This window comes from Bufo gargarizans, chromosome 4, assembly GCF_014858855.1.
Source record: "Bufo gargarizans isolate SCDJY-AF-19 chromosome 4, ASM1485885v1, whole genome shotgun sequence".
NCBI lineage: Eukaryota > Metazoa > Chordata > Amphibia > Anura > Bufonidae > Bufo > Bufo gargarizans.
In genome coordinates this window covers 318,201,045-318,216,650 of record NC_058083.1, presented here as the reverse complement: position 1 = coordinate 318,216,650, position 15,606 = coordinate 318,201,045, and positions in this window count along the sequence as shown.

The window sequence follows — 15,606 nt, the reverse complement described above, 5'->3', positions numbered from 1 at the left end:
CTGTGGACTGAATGACCTGAGGTGATGTCAGATCACATGCTCCAATCACATGGTCCATCACCATGGTGATAGAGCATGTGATCTGACGTCATCAAAGGTCCTTCAGCCACAGCTAAAGAACAGACCGGCCTCTACGCGAACAAGAGGAGAAGGTGAGTTAACTTTTTTATTATTTTTAACCCTTCCAGCACTATTATACTAAGCATTCTGTATTCAGAATGCTATTATTTTCCCTTATAACCATGTTATAAGGGAAAATAATACAGTGAATAGACTGTCACCTAGAACCCATGCGTGAAAATCGCACCGCATCCGCACTTGCTTGCGGATGCATGCGATTTTCACGCAACCCCATTCATTTCTATAGGGCCTGCGTTACGTGAAAAACGCACAAAGAGGAGCATGCTGCGATTTTCACGCAACGCATAAGTGATGCGTGAAAATCACCGCTCGTGTGCACAGTCCCATAGAAATGAATGGGTCAGGATTCAGTGCGGGTGCAATGCGTTCACCGCACGCATCGCACCCGCACGGAAAACTCGCCCGTGTGAAAGGGGCCTAAGTGATTTTATATTGGCAAAACAATCCGCCCACTTTTTGAGAGAATACGAGAACATGTCAATTCTATTCGTTTGGGCAAGGGATGCCCCCGCTTGATTGAACACATCAGAGCCGTGCATGGCGGTTATCCGCATTGTCTTTCCTTTGCAGGAGTAGAACAGGTTCGACCCATCCCTAGGGGAGGGAAGCAAGGTGGATTTTACGTACTGGAGCGACCGGAGCAGCGGGGCTGAATGACAGAAATTACATGTCTGTATTCCTCTAAGACATGAATTAGGAAACCTTGAAACCCATTTGTCTTAAGCTTTGTGATGGTGAGATAGTGGACCCCTTAAGAGATGGATCCTCTCCTGTATAGCGCTGTTCTCCTATGCTGTATGAATCAGCTATTCACATTATACGAGTATGCCAGTATTATTATGAGTATATAGCTAAGTACTGATACAGATTTGTATGTAATAATCTTTCTCATATACATGATTTTAGCGTCACTATTTTTAGGCGCTCAGCTGTTGCTTATGGCCACGGCTCCGGGGCATTGCTCCTAAAAAGTGCTAGATTGCGCGATGACGTACACAGCGCGAAATGGCCGTAACCGCCGATCATCTGCAACAAGCTGTCCGCCCCTGCACCCTGCTTACAAGTGTCCTAGAAAGACGAAGAATAAAGCTTTACATGATTTCAACTTTGGTGAGTGCCGCATGATACTTTGTTTCTTCTGTTCATGTTGCATTAGTAACCTCCACAGTGCCCACCCCTTTAACAGTGACCTCCACAGCAGCCTGCTCCCTTAACAGTGACTTCCACAGTGCCCTGCCCCCTTAACAGTAACCTCCACAGCGGCTGCCCCTTTAACAGTGACTTTCACAACGGCAGCCCCTTTATTACTGACATCCACAGTACCTTCATACGGGATCCTTACAGCCTCATGCACACAACCATATGTATTTTGCATTTTGGAAGGAAATTGGAAAAGTGGCTCACCCCCCTACAGCTATGGATAGGTGCTTGAAACTAAAATTGAATCACCCAATTCAATACAAAAACACTAAACAAATTGTAATGGATAGGTGAGCACTCAACCACCATGGAGCAGGCACAATATTTAATATAAGGTGTAGGTACAATAAAATTGGAATAAAACACACTCTAAAATTCAAAAATAGTATAAAACTTAGAATAAAACTAAAATACACATAGAAATAAGGTGAGGATTATATTCACGTTCCAACAGATAATGTACTTTTCAACTGATATCAATGTTGAATGGCCGGCACCTGTATCCTTTGGTGTGACGTTACAGCCCAAAAAATTGTGAAAGGATTCGCGAAACTTTTTGCTAATGAATAGCAAGCAGCAATAGTCCTATATTCGGTTGGTATAGCAAATCAGTAGTTGCCACTGCACACCCGCCTGACCTATAAGTAAGCGATCTTCACACTAGCTAGTGTACATTCAAATATGTTTTCAAATGAATTATTGCTTTTAATGGTAGCAACCTTTGCGTTTGGACATAACATTGCATCCACCACATTCGCATCCAAAGAGAGGTACAAATGCTTATGTTGCCACACTATGCTGGTAACATGCGGATAATCGATTGCTCACTGAGCACTCATCCAATCTGCTGATGTGTAGTCCTTACACTGGCTGGTGTGCGCTCAGGTGTATACTCTCAGGGTGGGTTTGTACCTCTGTTCCGGTGAAAACTTTCTTGCTGATTGGCTTCACTGCCTCTCTGTCCCAATCTGCATGCAGTTCTCACGGGAGTTGAAGTGCAGGTTTACCGGTTCAGGTCTCTCCTGGGTTTTACTGTTCAGATTATTGAAAGATCGTATTCAAATAATCGTAGAGTTTAAAATTGCATGGCCATGCTTCAATTGTTTGTGGAATCTTTCATAACATCGGTATCCAGCACCAGACGCGTTTCGAAGTCTAGCTGACCTTTTCCTCAGTGGTTATACTCTGTATGCTTAGATCCCACTTTTTATACTCTACTAGGTGGTAAGTAAATTATGGAAAACAGATTCCAAGGAGAGCCATTTGGTCATAGATAAATCCCGGATTAGTGGATTTTGAAAAAAAGGGCAAAATCGGTTATGATGCGATTTTTCAAGTTCATACGATTTATTAGGCGGGGGCATTTTTATCGCCAACATTTCTAAATCAAACTAGTGTTCATTCTCGTATGTCAGGTATTCAATTTTGAATATGTTTCTTCAATTCGATTTTTCTTGCGATTTTCTTCAATGCGTTTTTTGGGTGATGCGTTTTTATTACCTATACAGCTGGTTCAGTCATCTAATTCATTCTAATGCAACAAAATGATTAAAATTACTTTCATTCCTACAATATATATAAAAACATGTGTAAAATGTAAAAAAAAAATAATAAACACTTATATAAAAAAGACACTCTATTTTGGATGTGGACTTAATTGATGGGCGATCGACATCAGGGATACTGCTGGTGTATTGGGATGGAGGCTTGACTCCGAAGGGACCGCAGTGCCATCCAACTATCCACACCACGGTCTAACGTCGGAAGCAGGGCCCACCCCCACTTCACAGGAAGCCGAAGATCTCTAGCTCAGCATTAAGACCTGCTGGGAATAAAGTCCCGAACTCTAGATTCAATCCTGGACATCCGATGGATATGATTACCTCCCCTCCAGTGTCGATCTACCTTCTGTAGATGACACTGGAGGAGTTGCAGGATAGACTGTCCCTAATTTTCCAAGAGAACTGATTTCGTGTGGATGTCACTTCTAAGTTTTTTTTTAGGAAATACTGTGTGTTGTATTTATATTCTCATTTTTATCCGAGTAGAAAGTTTTCTCTCTAACTTCTTAACCCGGTCCAATGCACTACTAACTATTCCTTCGGGGTATTTTTTATGGATGAATTTATCTTTCATTTTTATTGCCTCTTCTTTGAATTTGCGCTCATCTGTACAGTTTCTTTTAATCCGACGGAACTGCCCCACTGGAATATTGATTAAGCAATTTGGCAGATGACAGCTAGAAAAAAGTATAAAATTATTCTTGGACGTTGGTTTCTGAAAGGTGCTGCATGTAAACTTATTATCTCGTCTAGAAATTTGTAGATCTGAGAATTCTGTATTTATATTATTCACATTTGATGTGAAAATCAGTTTCTTTGTATTATTATTTATTTCTCTAAAAAAATCTTTCAAAGTGTTTTATTCTAAGTTTTATACTATTTTTGAATTTTAGAGTGTGTTTTATTCCAATTTTATTGTACCTACACCTTATATTAAATATTGTGCCTGCTCCATGGTGGTTGAGTGCTTACCTATCCATTGAAATATGTATTTTGCAGACTGCAAAAAACAGATCCGCAAAAAATATGGATGACGCCCGTGTGGATTCTGTATTTTGTGGAACTGAAAAGATGGCCCCTAATAGAACAGTACTATATTTGTTCATAATGTGGACAATAATAAGATATGTTCTATTTTTTTGCGGAACGGATATACTGACATACGGAAACGGAATGCATGTGAAGTAAATTAAAAAAATTTGGCGGACCCATTGAAATGATTGGTTCCGCATATGGTCCACGAAAAATGATTTTTAATGGACACGGAAAGAAAATACGTTTGTGTGCATGAGCCATAACAGTGATCCCCACAGCACTCCGTTCCCTTAAAATTTGACCTCCACAACACCCAGCCATCTTAAGAGTGACCCCTACACCTCCCCGCCCCTTAACACTAACGTCCATAGCGGATCGTCCCCCGTAACTGTGACCTCCACAGCACTCTGCTCCTTTAACATTGTCATCCACAGTGCCCTGCCACTTTAAAGGTGACCTACAGCAGTGAAGAAAAATGGCTGAGTTGTTATGCAAACCTGGTGTAAAACTGTATGTCGAGACTGAAGGACCTGCAAGGTTCTATTGGCTGATAAAGTCATGTGACAGTGTGTATGGCAGTTCGGATATGAGTGCAGGTCATGTGATGGTGCCATATTTGCATTTTTGGGGGGAATATCTCAGGAACGGTACATCTGAGAGAGCTGAGACCTTCCCGGACACCTGATGTACATGTGTGCCACATTTGGTGCAGATCGGACCAGTTGTTTGGCTGTGCATAAAGAACAGACAGACAGATATTCATATATATATGAGATATATTTATGCTGCTGTAATTCTCACTATCTGCCCTTTTACTCTATATATGGACACTGCACAGTACCGCTTCTCTTGTCCTGTATACTGAGTGTAATTCTCAGTATTTGCTCTTCTTCTGTATATATTGACACTGCACAGTACTACTTCACATGTCCTGTATACTGGGGGTAATTATCAGTATCTGCTCTTATTCTATATATATATGTAGACATTAGATACCACGTACTCTATCCTGTATAGTGGGTGTAATTCTCAGTATCTGCTCTTATTCTGTATATTTGGACACTGCATGGTATCACTTCTCTTGTCCTGTATACTAAGCATACATCTCAGTTTCTGTTCTTATGGAGACATGGTTCCCTCTACCTGCCTGACTAACTAACTAAGCGGCTTGAGTTGTGCTGTAAACGCTGTGTAAGGGGGAAAGCCTAAAGTGGGCATATACTGTAATGTGTAGATCAAAATGAGAGCAGGTTGGGAGGGTATGTTGCAATGGAATGTCTACCTCAGGGGGAGGCGTTAGCTGGGTATAAGTGAGCTGCCGGTGCCCCTCCCACAACTACAGGCCAATGAATCGGCCTTCACACTTGTAGTCATGGCTTGCCTGTGACGTGTGGGCTTGGAGACATGGCACCCTCTACCTGCCTGACTAACTAAGCAGCTTGAGTTGTGCTGTAACCGCTGCGTAGAGGGCAAAGCCTAAAGTTGGCAAAAACACAGCTATCAAACATCACCTGACCGTTTATTCCCAAACAACATTATATAACAAGACTCTCAAACGCGAGAGACATTTTACAATCTGGATGAGGTATGTACCTGTTGAAACAAGAGGAGCGCCAGTGACCTAACTTCTGGATTAAATGAGCCGGAACTTTATTCCTGGAGGCAGCCAAAGCAGGGCGATTCTGACGTAGCTGCTGCTGGTGGCAGTACACGTGAACTCGCCTGGCCTCAAAAACCCGTAGAACCCTAAGTAAATGGCAGCCTTGAGAATGACACTGGGGAGTGTACCAAAAGGGGCTTGGTCTAGTATATCGGATAAGCCCCTGAAGACTTCTCCAGTGATGGCTTGTCATCATGGTTGGCTTGTCACGTGGCAGTTACCCAGGCCCTTCAGGGCTGCCTTAACAATGTGAATGGAAAATAGGAACCCCGACTCCGGGTTGTTGATGGCCGAGAAATGTTTAACGCCTACCAGGTAGGACCTGACGGTGTTGCGTGAGAGTTTCATATCTTAATGGCAGTACCCTATAAAGGCCAAAACATAACCAATGAAGCTAGTACTCTCTTGAGGCTACTTCGCTTGGAATGTGAGTTACTTGTTCCATCCTGTCTTATAAGTCCTTGCCGTGTTAACCGAAAGAGACCTGGCTACCAGGGCATGTGCCGTAACTATGTGACTGGTCAATCCAGAATCAACTGTGAATGAGGAGGTATCACGACCCCTACGTTGTCCGCTTCTGGCATGACCTGTTGGAAAAGGGAAAAATTAGCCTGTGACAGAGCATCAGCTGCCACATTCCGGGTACCCCTGATATGGGAACAGAAATAGCGGAAATTACACCGTAACAATAGCCAAACTAGTCTCCTGGTGAAGGACATGTCTAGTGGGGATTTGGATCTACCTGTCGTTAAATATCCACCATAGCTGCATTATCAGAAACTATCGTGACTGTGGAATTGGATCATGAACTACCCCATACGTATGCCGCGGCCACTAGTTCAAACAAGGCTGAAGACTTGAGAAACCCCGGGATCTGTCTGACTTCCTCTGGCCATGTACCGGTGAGCCAGTGGGTACCAGAAATGGCTGCAAAACCTATACTGGAAGAAGCGTTGGAAAAAAACACAGGAGATGAACTGGTAGCTGAGGGGATGAAAAAGGAGATTCCATTCCAGTGACTCAGGAACTGATCCCACATGACTAGATAGATCTGCTACAACCTGAGCATCTAGCTGAACTGGGCTGTGCTGTTGTGGAGCCGCGGGAAGAAGAGCTGACACTCAGGAAATGAATGATATTCCCTGTGGATAAATGTGCATGGCGAAGTTTAGAATCCCTAGCAACGACTGTGCAGCGTCCCACTACATGTGTGTGGGCACTGATTTAAAAGCACTTTTTTCCCTAAGAATTGTATTATGCTATGCTATGTAATTTTGTACTAACTTATCTGCAAAATCCCTGTTATTAGGCAGATTAGGTGTAATTTATACATCCCATCACTAGATGGGGATAACACTTAGGTCCTATAAATACTTAGGTCAGGCCTAGTGAGACAGATTAGATTAGACAGATTAGAGGATTAGTGGGGATTCTAATTGAGAAAGCAGAGTGAAGACTTCAGTGGAGCCAACTTCGCTATGTGGTAATACCAAGGTGTGAGGCGCAGAAGAGTGTTTTCCTTCTGTGACCGGACTATATACTTGCATCCCTGACCAGTAGGAGAGAGTTTGCCTCCCTGGAATAGAAACAAGCATCAGAAAGATTTATCATCGGTGATAACATCCGTTATTTAGGGCCACAGACACCTTTGCGCATGGTGGAGGACTTATAGCTTCTGGCAGCCACACCATAATTCTGGGAAACAGATTAGCTACCTGTCCCAATATTCAGCTTGGAGGGAAAGGACAAGGTATAGGGCTGAGCATACCAACTGAAGCAATGTACTCCATAACCACAGCCTAAATCCAGCCAAGAAAGCCTATAAACAGTGGATTTACAGATTAACTCTACTGCTAACAAAAGACAGTTTTTTGATTGATGTACCTATTGCAACTGGAACCAACATCAGTAAAAGTTGTGAGTTGTATCTTACCACTGTCTACCTCATTATTGCTACTATTGGTTGAACCACCATTAACAGTACTGGCGTCACGACAAAAACCATCAAGGGACTCAGCCGCAACAAGCACCCTAAGCACCCCTAACATCAAGGGCACCTCAACCACCATCTTGGCTGATGTTTCCCTACGACAGAGCGTGCCCCGGAGGATTTTGTGCTGTCCACCTCAACACTGTGCTGCCAGCCCAGGGAGGCTTCCTGCTAACCGTGAGTAAACTGATGAACTGTGTGTTATTATTTGGCCCATCATCTGTCCACCGTGCACCTCACATGTTGCCCTTGCGCTACTGGCTGGCTGCAACTGTAACTCTGCCTTTGTTGATACTCTCGTGACTGTGGATCTGTGTATGACTTCCCTGATCTGGATAAGTTTATCTTCCAGTAAACTGGCTAACATGTTAACAGAGTCTTGTACGATACCCAGGAAAGTGATCACCATGGATGGGCCTTGAATTTTTTTAGGCAACATTGGCATGCCTAGCTGGGAAAAACTACTCGTAGGGTGTCCAGATCCTGGGGTGTGCGCCCTGGGAATTTAATCAGAATTTAACTCCCCGGCAGACCATACCACAAGAGGACGGACAGCAGGTACTCGTGATTCACCCGGTCAAAGGCTTTAGCCTGATCTAAAGACAAAAGAAACCCCTTCCAAAGGGGCACTGAGAACGGCGCTAAAGGCGCTCCAACCAAGAACTGTGCAGTGCTGAGCCACCGAAAGAAGTTTCGGTGCAAACTTCACCAATCTATTGAAAAGTATTTTCGCCAGGATCTTTCTGTCTGTATTGAGAAGCAATATGGGTTTCCAATTCTCAATAGGGGATGACAGAATAATCAGAGTTGACTTACCCATTGACTTTGGTAAAGTGCCTGAGGAAAGACACTCATTAAAGACCTCAGTCAACAGAGGAACTAACTGCTCGTTGAAAGTCCTGTACCACTCAATGGCCAGTCTCGCTTCCTCTTCCCTGATTGGTTCAGACAAAATGGCAAGAGAGTGGTCCATTCCTGCCCTGGGAACCGCCTCAGCCAAGAAAGCTGAAAACTTGTCCCGATCTAGTTATTTCCTACCCAAGAGGTGAGAGTAGAAAGACCTGACAACCTCCAGGATCCCTGATTTGGACCTGTTCAGGGATCCTGTACTATCAATCAGGCCTGTCACCAACTTACTTCTTACTGACATCCTGCAGTTGCCATAAGGGTCAGGCGAGCGGTACTTCCTGAAATCCCTCTCAGCAACCAAAGATGCGTATCTATGGTACTGACACCTCTTAAGCAAGGATCTAACATGGGAGATATCCTCGCGGCTACCTCACTTCGTGACCGGACTTTCAAGTTTCTTCCTCAGTTCCTGGTACAGATGATTTCTGTGCTGGCTCCTGAGGTACGAGAGCTCTTGGAAAAACCTTGCCGTCCTTGTTTTAAACATCTCCCACTACTCTAACTTACTGTTACAGAGGTCCACCAATGGTTCCTGGCCCTGAAAGAACTCCTCAAAGGATTCTCTTATTGCCGCATCTTCCAAGAGAGATGAATTCAGCTTCCATAAACCCTTACCCATACAGGGGGTCTCTGCAACATTCAAAGAAAAACTAATTAAACAGTGCTCAGAGAAAACCACTTCCTCAGTTTTTAGGACCGAAAAAATAGCTTCCCCCTTCAAATAAAATCTATCTATCCTAGACCTTTTACTACCTTGATGAAAGGTAAAGTCCACATGGTCTGGCTTATGCCTCAAATGAGCATCCACCAAACTAGCTTCCTCAACTATCTTACTCAGTGTGACGCCATCAGAATCCAGCCTGACTTTGGAGCCTCCCCTGTCACAGATTCTTGTCACATTGTTGAAGTCTGGAGGAAAGAAGGTTTGTACACAAACATAGAAGAGGATTCTTTACGGTAAGAGCAGTGAGACTATAGAACTCTCTGCCTGAGGAGGCGGTGATGGTGAGTACAATAAAAGATTTCAAGAGGGGCCTGGATGTATTTCTGGAGTGTAATAATATTACAGGCTATAGCTACTAGAGAGGGGTCGTTGATCCAGGGAGTTATTCTGATTGCCTGATTGGAGTCGGGAAGGAATTTTTTGTTCCCCTAAAGTGAGGAAAATTGGCTTCTACCTCACAGGGTTTATTTCTTTTTGCCTTCCTCTGGATCAACTTGCAGGATGACAGGTCGAACTGGATGGACAAATGTCTTTTTTCGGCCTTATGTACTATGTTACTAAAGATCATCTGACAGCTGGAAAAAAGATATAGTTTAATCCTCATGAGAAGACATTTGTGGTCTGTAAAGGGGGAATATTAATCACCAATATTATGCAAATATCGGTAATTAATATTCATAAATAGGAGGGGCCGTCTATTGATGACTCCGCCTATTTATGCCTTTATATAACAATTACAATATCTTCGCTATGCTTTACACTGATCGCTAATGCTAGCTGCATGCGCCTAACTCACTACCGCTAACAAGTACACGCTACACAAAGGGTACAAATATAACAGTATTTATTAATACCTGACGCACACAATATACTAACAATACAGCACTAAATATACAGTACTCAACTACACTACACGTTCCCAAATTCCACCCACAAACTAACTATACAATACACACATACAAGTATATTAACAATAACCCACCCGTCTGCACTGTCCCTACGGGGTACAAGGGGGTTTAAACACAACAATGGCTCTGCAGGGGTTAATACCTGCAGGCCGTGAAATACAGGGTTATCATTGTTTGCAGAGCAGAGGCATGCTCTCCAGAACCAGGGGATGCAGGGGTTAACGAGGGGGGTAAATGGTAGGGGGTCAGGAATGTCAAGGGTTAACCAGGGGTACAGCAAGGGTTAACCAGGGGACTTGAAGGGCAGAGTAGGGGAAGGGGTTAACAGGGGACTGGCAGTGCTGTTGCAGGGCAGTTCAGGGGCAAGGGTTATCAGGGGTATGGCGCAGCAGGGGTTAAGGGATATGGTAGGGGATATATATAAGGGAAAGGGGTTAGGGGTTAAGTGGGGGGTGATACTTATGCTCGTTCGTCCAGGGGTTCTGGTCCGGTCCTTCAGGAGCTGGCGGCACGGCTCTTCTGTTGAGCGCCAATCGCGCTCTCCTTTAGGTAAGTGGGGGGGGGGGGGGGTCCGGTCCTTCTCCCTCTGGAGCACAGGACGCACTCTTCTCAACGTGGGGGCCCCGATCCTTTTCTATCAGCGCAGCGCAGCCCGGGTGGTTGCCTGCGCTCTCTTCTCTGTGGGAGAATATCAGGGAGGGGGGGTCCGGTCGGCCGCCTTTTGCTGAGCGCCGGACTCGCTCTCCTCCACGTGGGGGGCCCAGACCCTAACTGCCGGAGTGCCAGGGCCACTGGCATTTAACCCCGGCGGCCCGCACTCCCACGCCGCGCCGCCCACATCATCCACGTGGGCCGGCGCAGTGATATGACATCACTGCGCCGGCCAGCACATCGGGGACGCGCTGCAGACAGGCGGGAGATGCCTTTGATCGGAATGCGCATAATAGGAGGAGGGGAGGCTTCTCCCCTTCTTCTATCATGCGTAATTATCTCCAGCGGCTCTTTGTATCCATTAGGATGACCGGACCCTTGTCTGGTCATTCTGATGCAATTAGCCAGATTGCATCGGTGCGAATGCTTGGGGCACATTCACACCGATGCACCTTGTTTCAGGTGTAGGAGGGGGGGGATACATATAATATACATGCGTATGGATACTTGGGGCACATCCATACACATGTATACATTAATATTAGGGACATAGAAAGGGGGCACATGATTATAGAAGGGGGCACAAGGCCCCTACATTATAAGGGGGCACAAGGCCCCTACATATATTATAAGGGGTCACATATTTCCCACAGGGGCCACCATGAGCCCCTGGGAATCACCATGGGCAGACGTGCGCAGATGCTGGGCACATCTGCGCACATCATCCCATGGTGCGTTGGTTAATGTATGCATATATACCATACATGCCCGCACGTGTTTGCGGGCATGCATGGATATATATTCATACGTCTCAACCCTTCCTCAATACGGTCCCACATGGTTTGTGGACCATAGATGTTAATGAGCCTCAGCTCTTGCCCTCTCATGAGCACATTCAGGATCGGACACCTTCCCATTTCTAGTTCGATTACTTTCTTGCAGTCCACTCTCCTAGCGGTTTTAAAAAGTACCGCTACCCCGCTACGTGGCTTGGCCGCAAGAGACCAGAAGGATGGACCATGGCGCCACTCACTCCTCGCTTTCTCTATTAACTCCGTGGAAGTCAACCATGTCATAAAACATCAGCATCAAGACGGCTGAAAAAAATCAAAGGCTACATAACGAGCCACGTCTGACTTAATGCTTGCTAGCGCCAACGGGGTGAGTTCCCAACAGCAATTTTATCCTCTTCTATTGTCGCCATCACGCTTTTGTAGCCCTCATCACCCCTTTATCCGCAGAAGGGGTTCCCTTTGCCTTGTCTGACACCCAAAAACTCTCCCACCCTGTATGACCCAGCTCCACTTCAGAAGTTGGCCCGGCACCAGCAGCCGGTTCTAGGAGTGTATATACCATGACCTCCTTCTCCATGATCTTACTTTTGTTTTTAATTTTCCTTGTTTTTACCATTTCATCTTCAGGAATGTCATCATTTCCAAAACACAATTTTCCTACTGGGGATTCTAGTTTGATTTTTCCAATTATCAGTCCTCCAGCAGACCCGCCTTCCTCCCCAGACGCTGCTGGCAGGGTGTCGTCCTCAGATTCTTCAACTACTACGGGCTTACTGTGGTTCCTGATCCGCGGCCCTAACGGACCAGGTGCACCAGACCCTGACATGCTTTCAAAACGACTTTCATTCTGGAACTTCTCCATAAACGGGCCACCATTTTTTTCTATTGCCAACTTTTTCTCCTCCAAAGTCATGATCACTTCTAGCTTGTCCAGCTTAGAGGAGAGTATTAAGCTCTCCTGTATTTTCACATTTTTGTGTTCTAATTTAACTCTCCTCAATTCTTTTTTAACTTATTCATACAACCTTAGATAGTAAACCACTCTGGAAGCCAGAATATCCAGGGTTTCAGTGGGGCCCTGTACCCCCCAGTTATGGATAGCCTTTAGTTCTTTCTTTTTTGGCTGACACCCCTCAAAGCGAGACATACCAGACCCTCCAGGGCAAGACAGATCAGTGACACCTGGGCGAGACAGACCGACCCACCAGGGCGAGATACAGACATGCCAGACTCCACCCCAGCTCCGGCCATCTCTGTCTCGGATACCACATTCTTAGAAGACTTTGCTGGCTCCTTCTCTGCTTGTTTATCTGTTGCCACTTTGGAGCCAACCACTATTCTCTTCACCACTTGTTCAGTGGCAATCACTTTAGCTGCGCCCATCACCTGCTCAGTGGCAGACATCTTCATAACTACAGGGCTTAACTACATAAGAGCCAGCTCGGTCCAAAGAGGAGTCAAGGCTGCTCTCTTTTCTCATGCTGCCCCGGACTTTCCCTGAAAGCCGGGTCTCAGAGCCACTTTTCTCCATACTGCCCCTCTCTGGAGCACTTGACTGTATAACTTAGGCATCCTGCCACTTACTTCCCGGCTGCGACACTATCCCCAGTCTCTTCACACATTCAGACTCTGCCCCCGGTCTTTCTGTGGCTTCTCCTTCCCTCTCCACCTCCCGCAGCACAGCCCAGGTGTCCATGCTGGGGAAAAAGCACCACCCCCTGGGGAAAGGGCAGCACTCTCCCCAGCTCTCCTTGTTCACCTCCTGGTTCTCCTGCAAAGCACATACACACAACAGGAAACAGGAACAGGAAATGAACAGTAGCTCCTCCTACCACTTCCCCTGTCCTGTATACTGGGTGTAATTCTCAGTATCTGCTCTTATTCTGAATATATGGACACTGCACAGTACCACTTCTCTTGTCCTTTATACTCGGTGTTATACTTTTCGTGTCTGTTCTGTTTTTTTTGCGGACCATATACGGAACCATTCCAAAAATGGAAGGTACTCCGTGTGCATTCTGTTTCCGTATGTCCGTATTTCCGTTCCGCAAAAAAATAGAACATGTCCTATTATTGTCCGCATTACAGACAAGGATAGTACTGTATTATTAGGGGCCAGCTGTTCTGTTCCACAAAATATGGAATGCACACGGACGTCCTCCTTACTTTTTGCGGATCCTTTTTTTGCGGACCGCAAAATACATACAGTCGTGTGCATGAGGCTTTATTTTGTATATATTGATGCTACACAGTATCACTTCTCCTGTTCTGTATACTGGGTGTTAATTCTCTGTATCTGATCTTATGCTATATATATATGGACACTGCACAGTACCTCTTCTCCTTTCCGATATACTGGATGTAATTCTCAGTATCTAGACTTATACTGCATTTATGGGCACTGGACAGCAAGGTTGCCAAATGCCAACCATTTGTAAATTTAGAGTGCACTATCAGATGTTTTATTTCCTGCCCTCTGTTGTGTCTGACAGAATAAAAAAGCCTGTACTTGATTTATTTTTCAGTTTCCACTGTGCATGTGCCAATACATGACGTACACAGTGCAAGCCAGCTGCTCAGCCTTTTCTGCAACCAGGGCTCTGAGGAATTAGTGCTCATGCACATGACTGTTGTTTTGTGGTCCATTTTTCACGGATCAGTTTTTTTCCTCTGATTTAAGTCCTCTTCCGTTCCGTTATTCCACAAAATATATCCATAAGATTTCCGTATGTGATCCGTTTTTTGCGGATCGGAAACGGAAATAGTAACTTATTAAACACCAAACACATGAGCAATATATGCTGGGCATAGCATTTCTACAGTATGGATCTGCAAAATACGGATGAAATACGGATAACATACGGATGTGTTCCGTGTGTGTTCCGTATTTTTGGCGGACCTGTTGACTAGAATGAGGCCTCGGACCGTGATTTGCAGACAATAAATAATAGGACATGTACAAACCGGATTCCCAAAAAGTTGGGACACTATACAAATCGTGAATAAAAACTGAATGCAATGATGTGGAGGTGCCAACTTCTAATATTTTATTCAGAATAGAACATAAATCACGGAACAAACGTTTAAACTGAGAAAATGTACCATTTTAAGGGAAAAATATGTTGAATCAGAATTTCATGGTGTCAACAAATCCCCAAAAAGTTGGGACAAGGCCATTTTCACCACTGTGTGGCATCTCCCCTTCTTCTTACAACACTCAACAGACGTCTGGGGACAGAGGAGACCAGTTTCTCAAGTTTAGAAATAGGAATGCTCTCCCATTCTTGTCTAACACAGGCCTCTAACTGTTCAATCGTCTTGGGCCTTCTTTGTTGCACCTTCCTCTTTATGATGCGCCAAATGTTCTCTATAGGTGAAAGATCTGGACTGCAGACTGGCCATTTCAGTACCCGGATCCTTCTCCTACGCAGCCATGATGTTGTGATTGATGCAGAATGTGGTCTGGCATTATCTTGTTGAAAAATGCAGGGTCTTCCCTGAAAGAGATGACATCTGGATGGGAGCATATGTTGTTCTAGAACCTGAATATATTTTTCTGCATTGATGGTGCCTTTCCAGACATGCAAGCTGCCCATGCCACACGCACACATGCAACCCCATATCATCAGAGATGCAGGCTTCTGAACTGATAACAACTTGGGTTGTCCTTGTCCTCTTTGGTCCGGATGACATGGCATCCCAGATTTCCAAAAAGAATTTCGAATCGTGACTCGTCTGACCACAGAACAGTCTTCCATTTTGCCACACTCCATTTTAAATGATCCCTGGCCCAGTGAAAACGAAATGGCTTCTTCTAGTGTTGAGCGCGAATATTCGAATATCGAATTTTTTTCGCGAATATCGGCACTTCGCTAATTCGCGAATATTTCGAATATAGTGATATAAATTCGATATTTCGAATATTCGTTTTTTTTTTTTTTTTATTGTTATATTTTTTTCTTTCCCACTTCCCTAAAGTTGTTCTTACCTGTCCTTTGGATTCCTGGCTTCCTGGCTGCTCCAGTCAGTGCC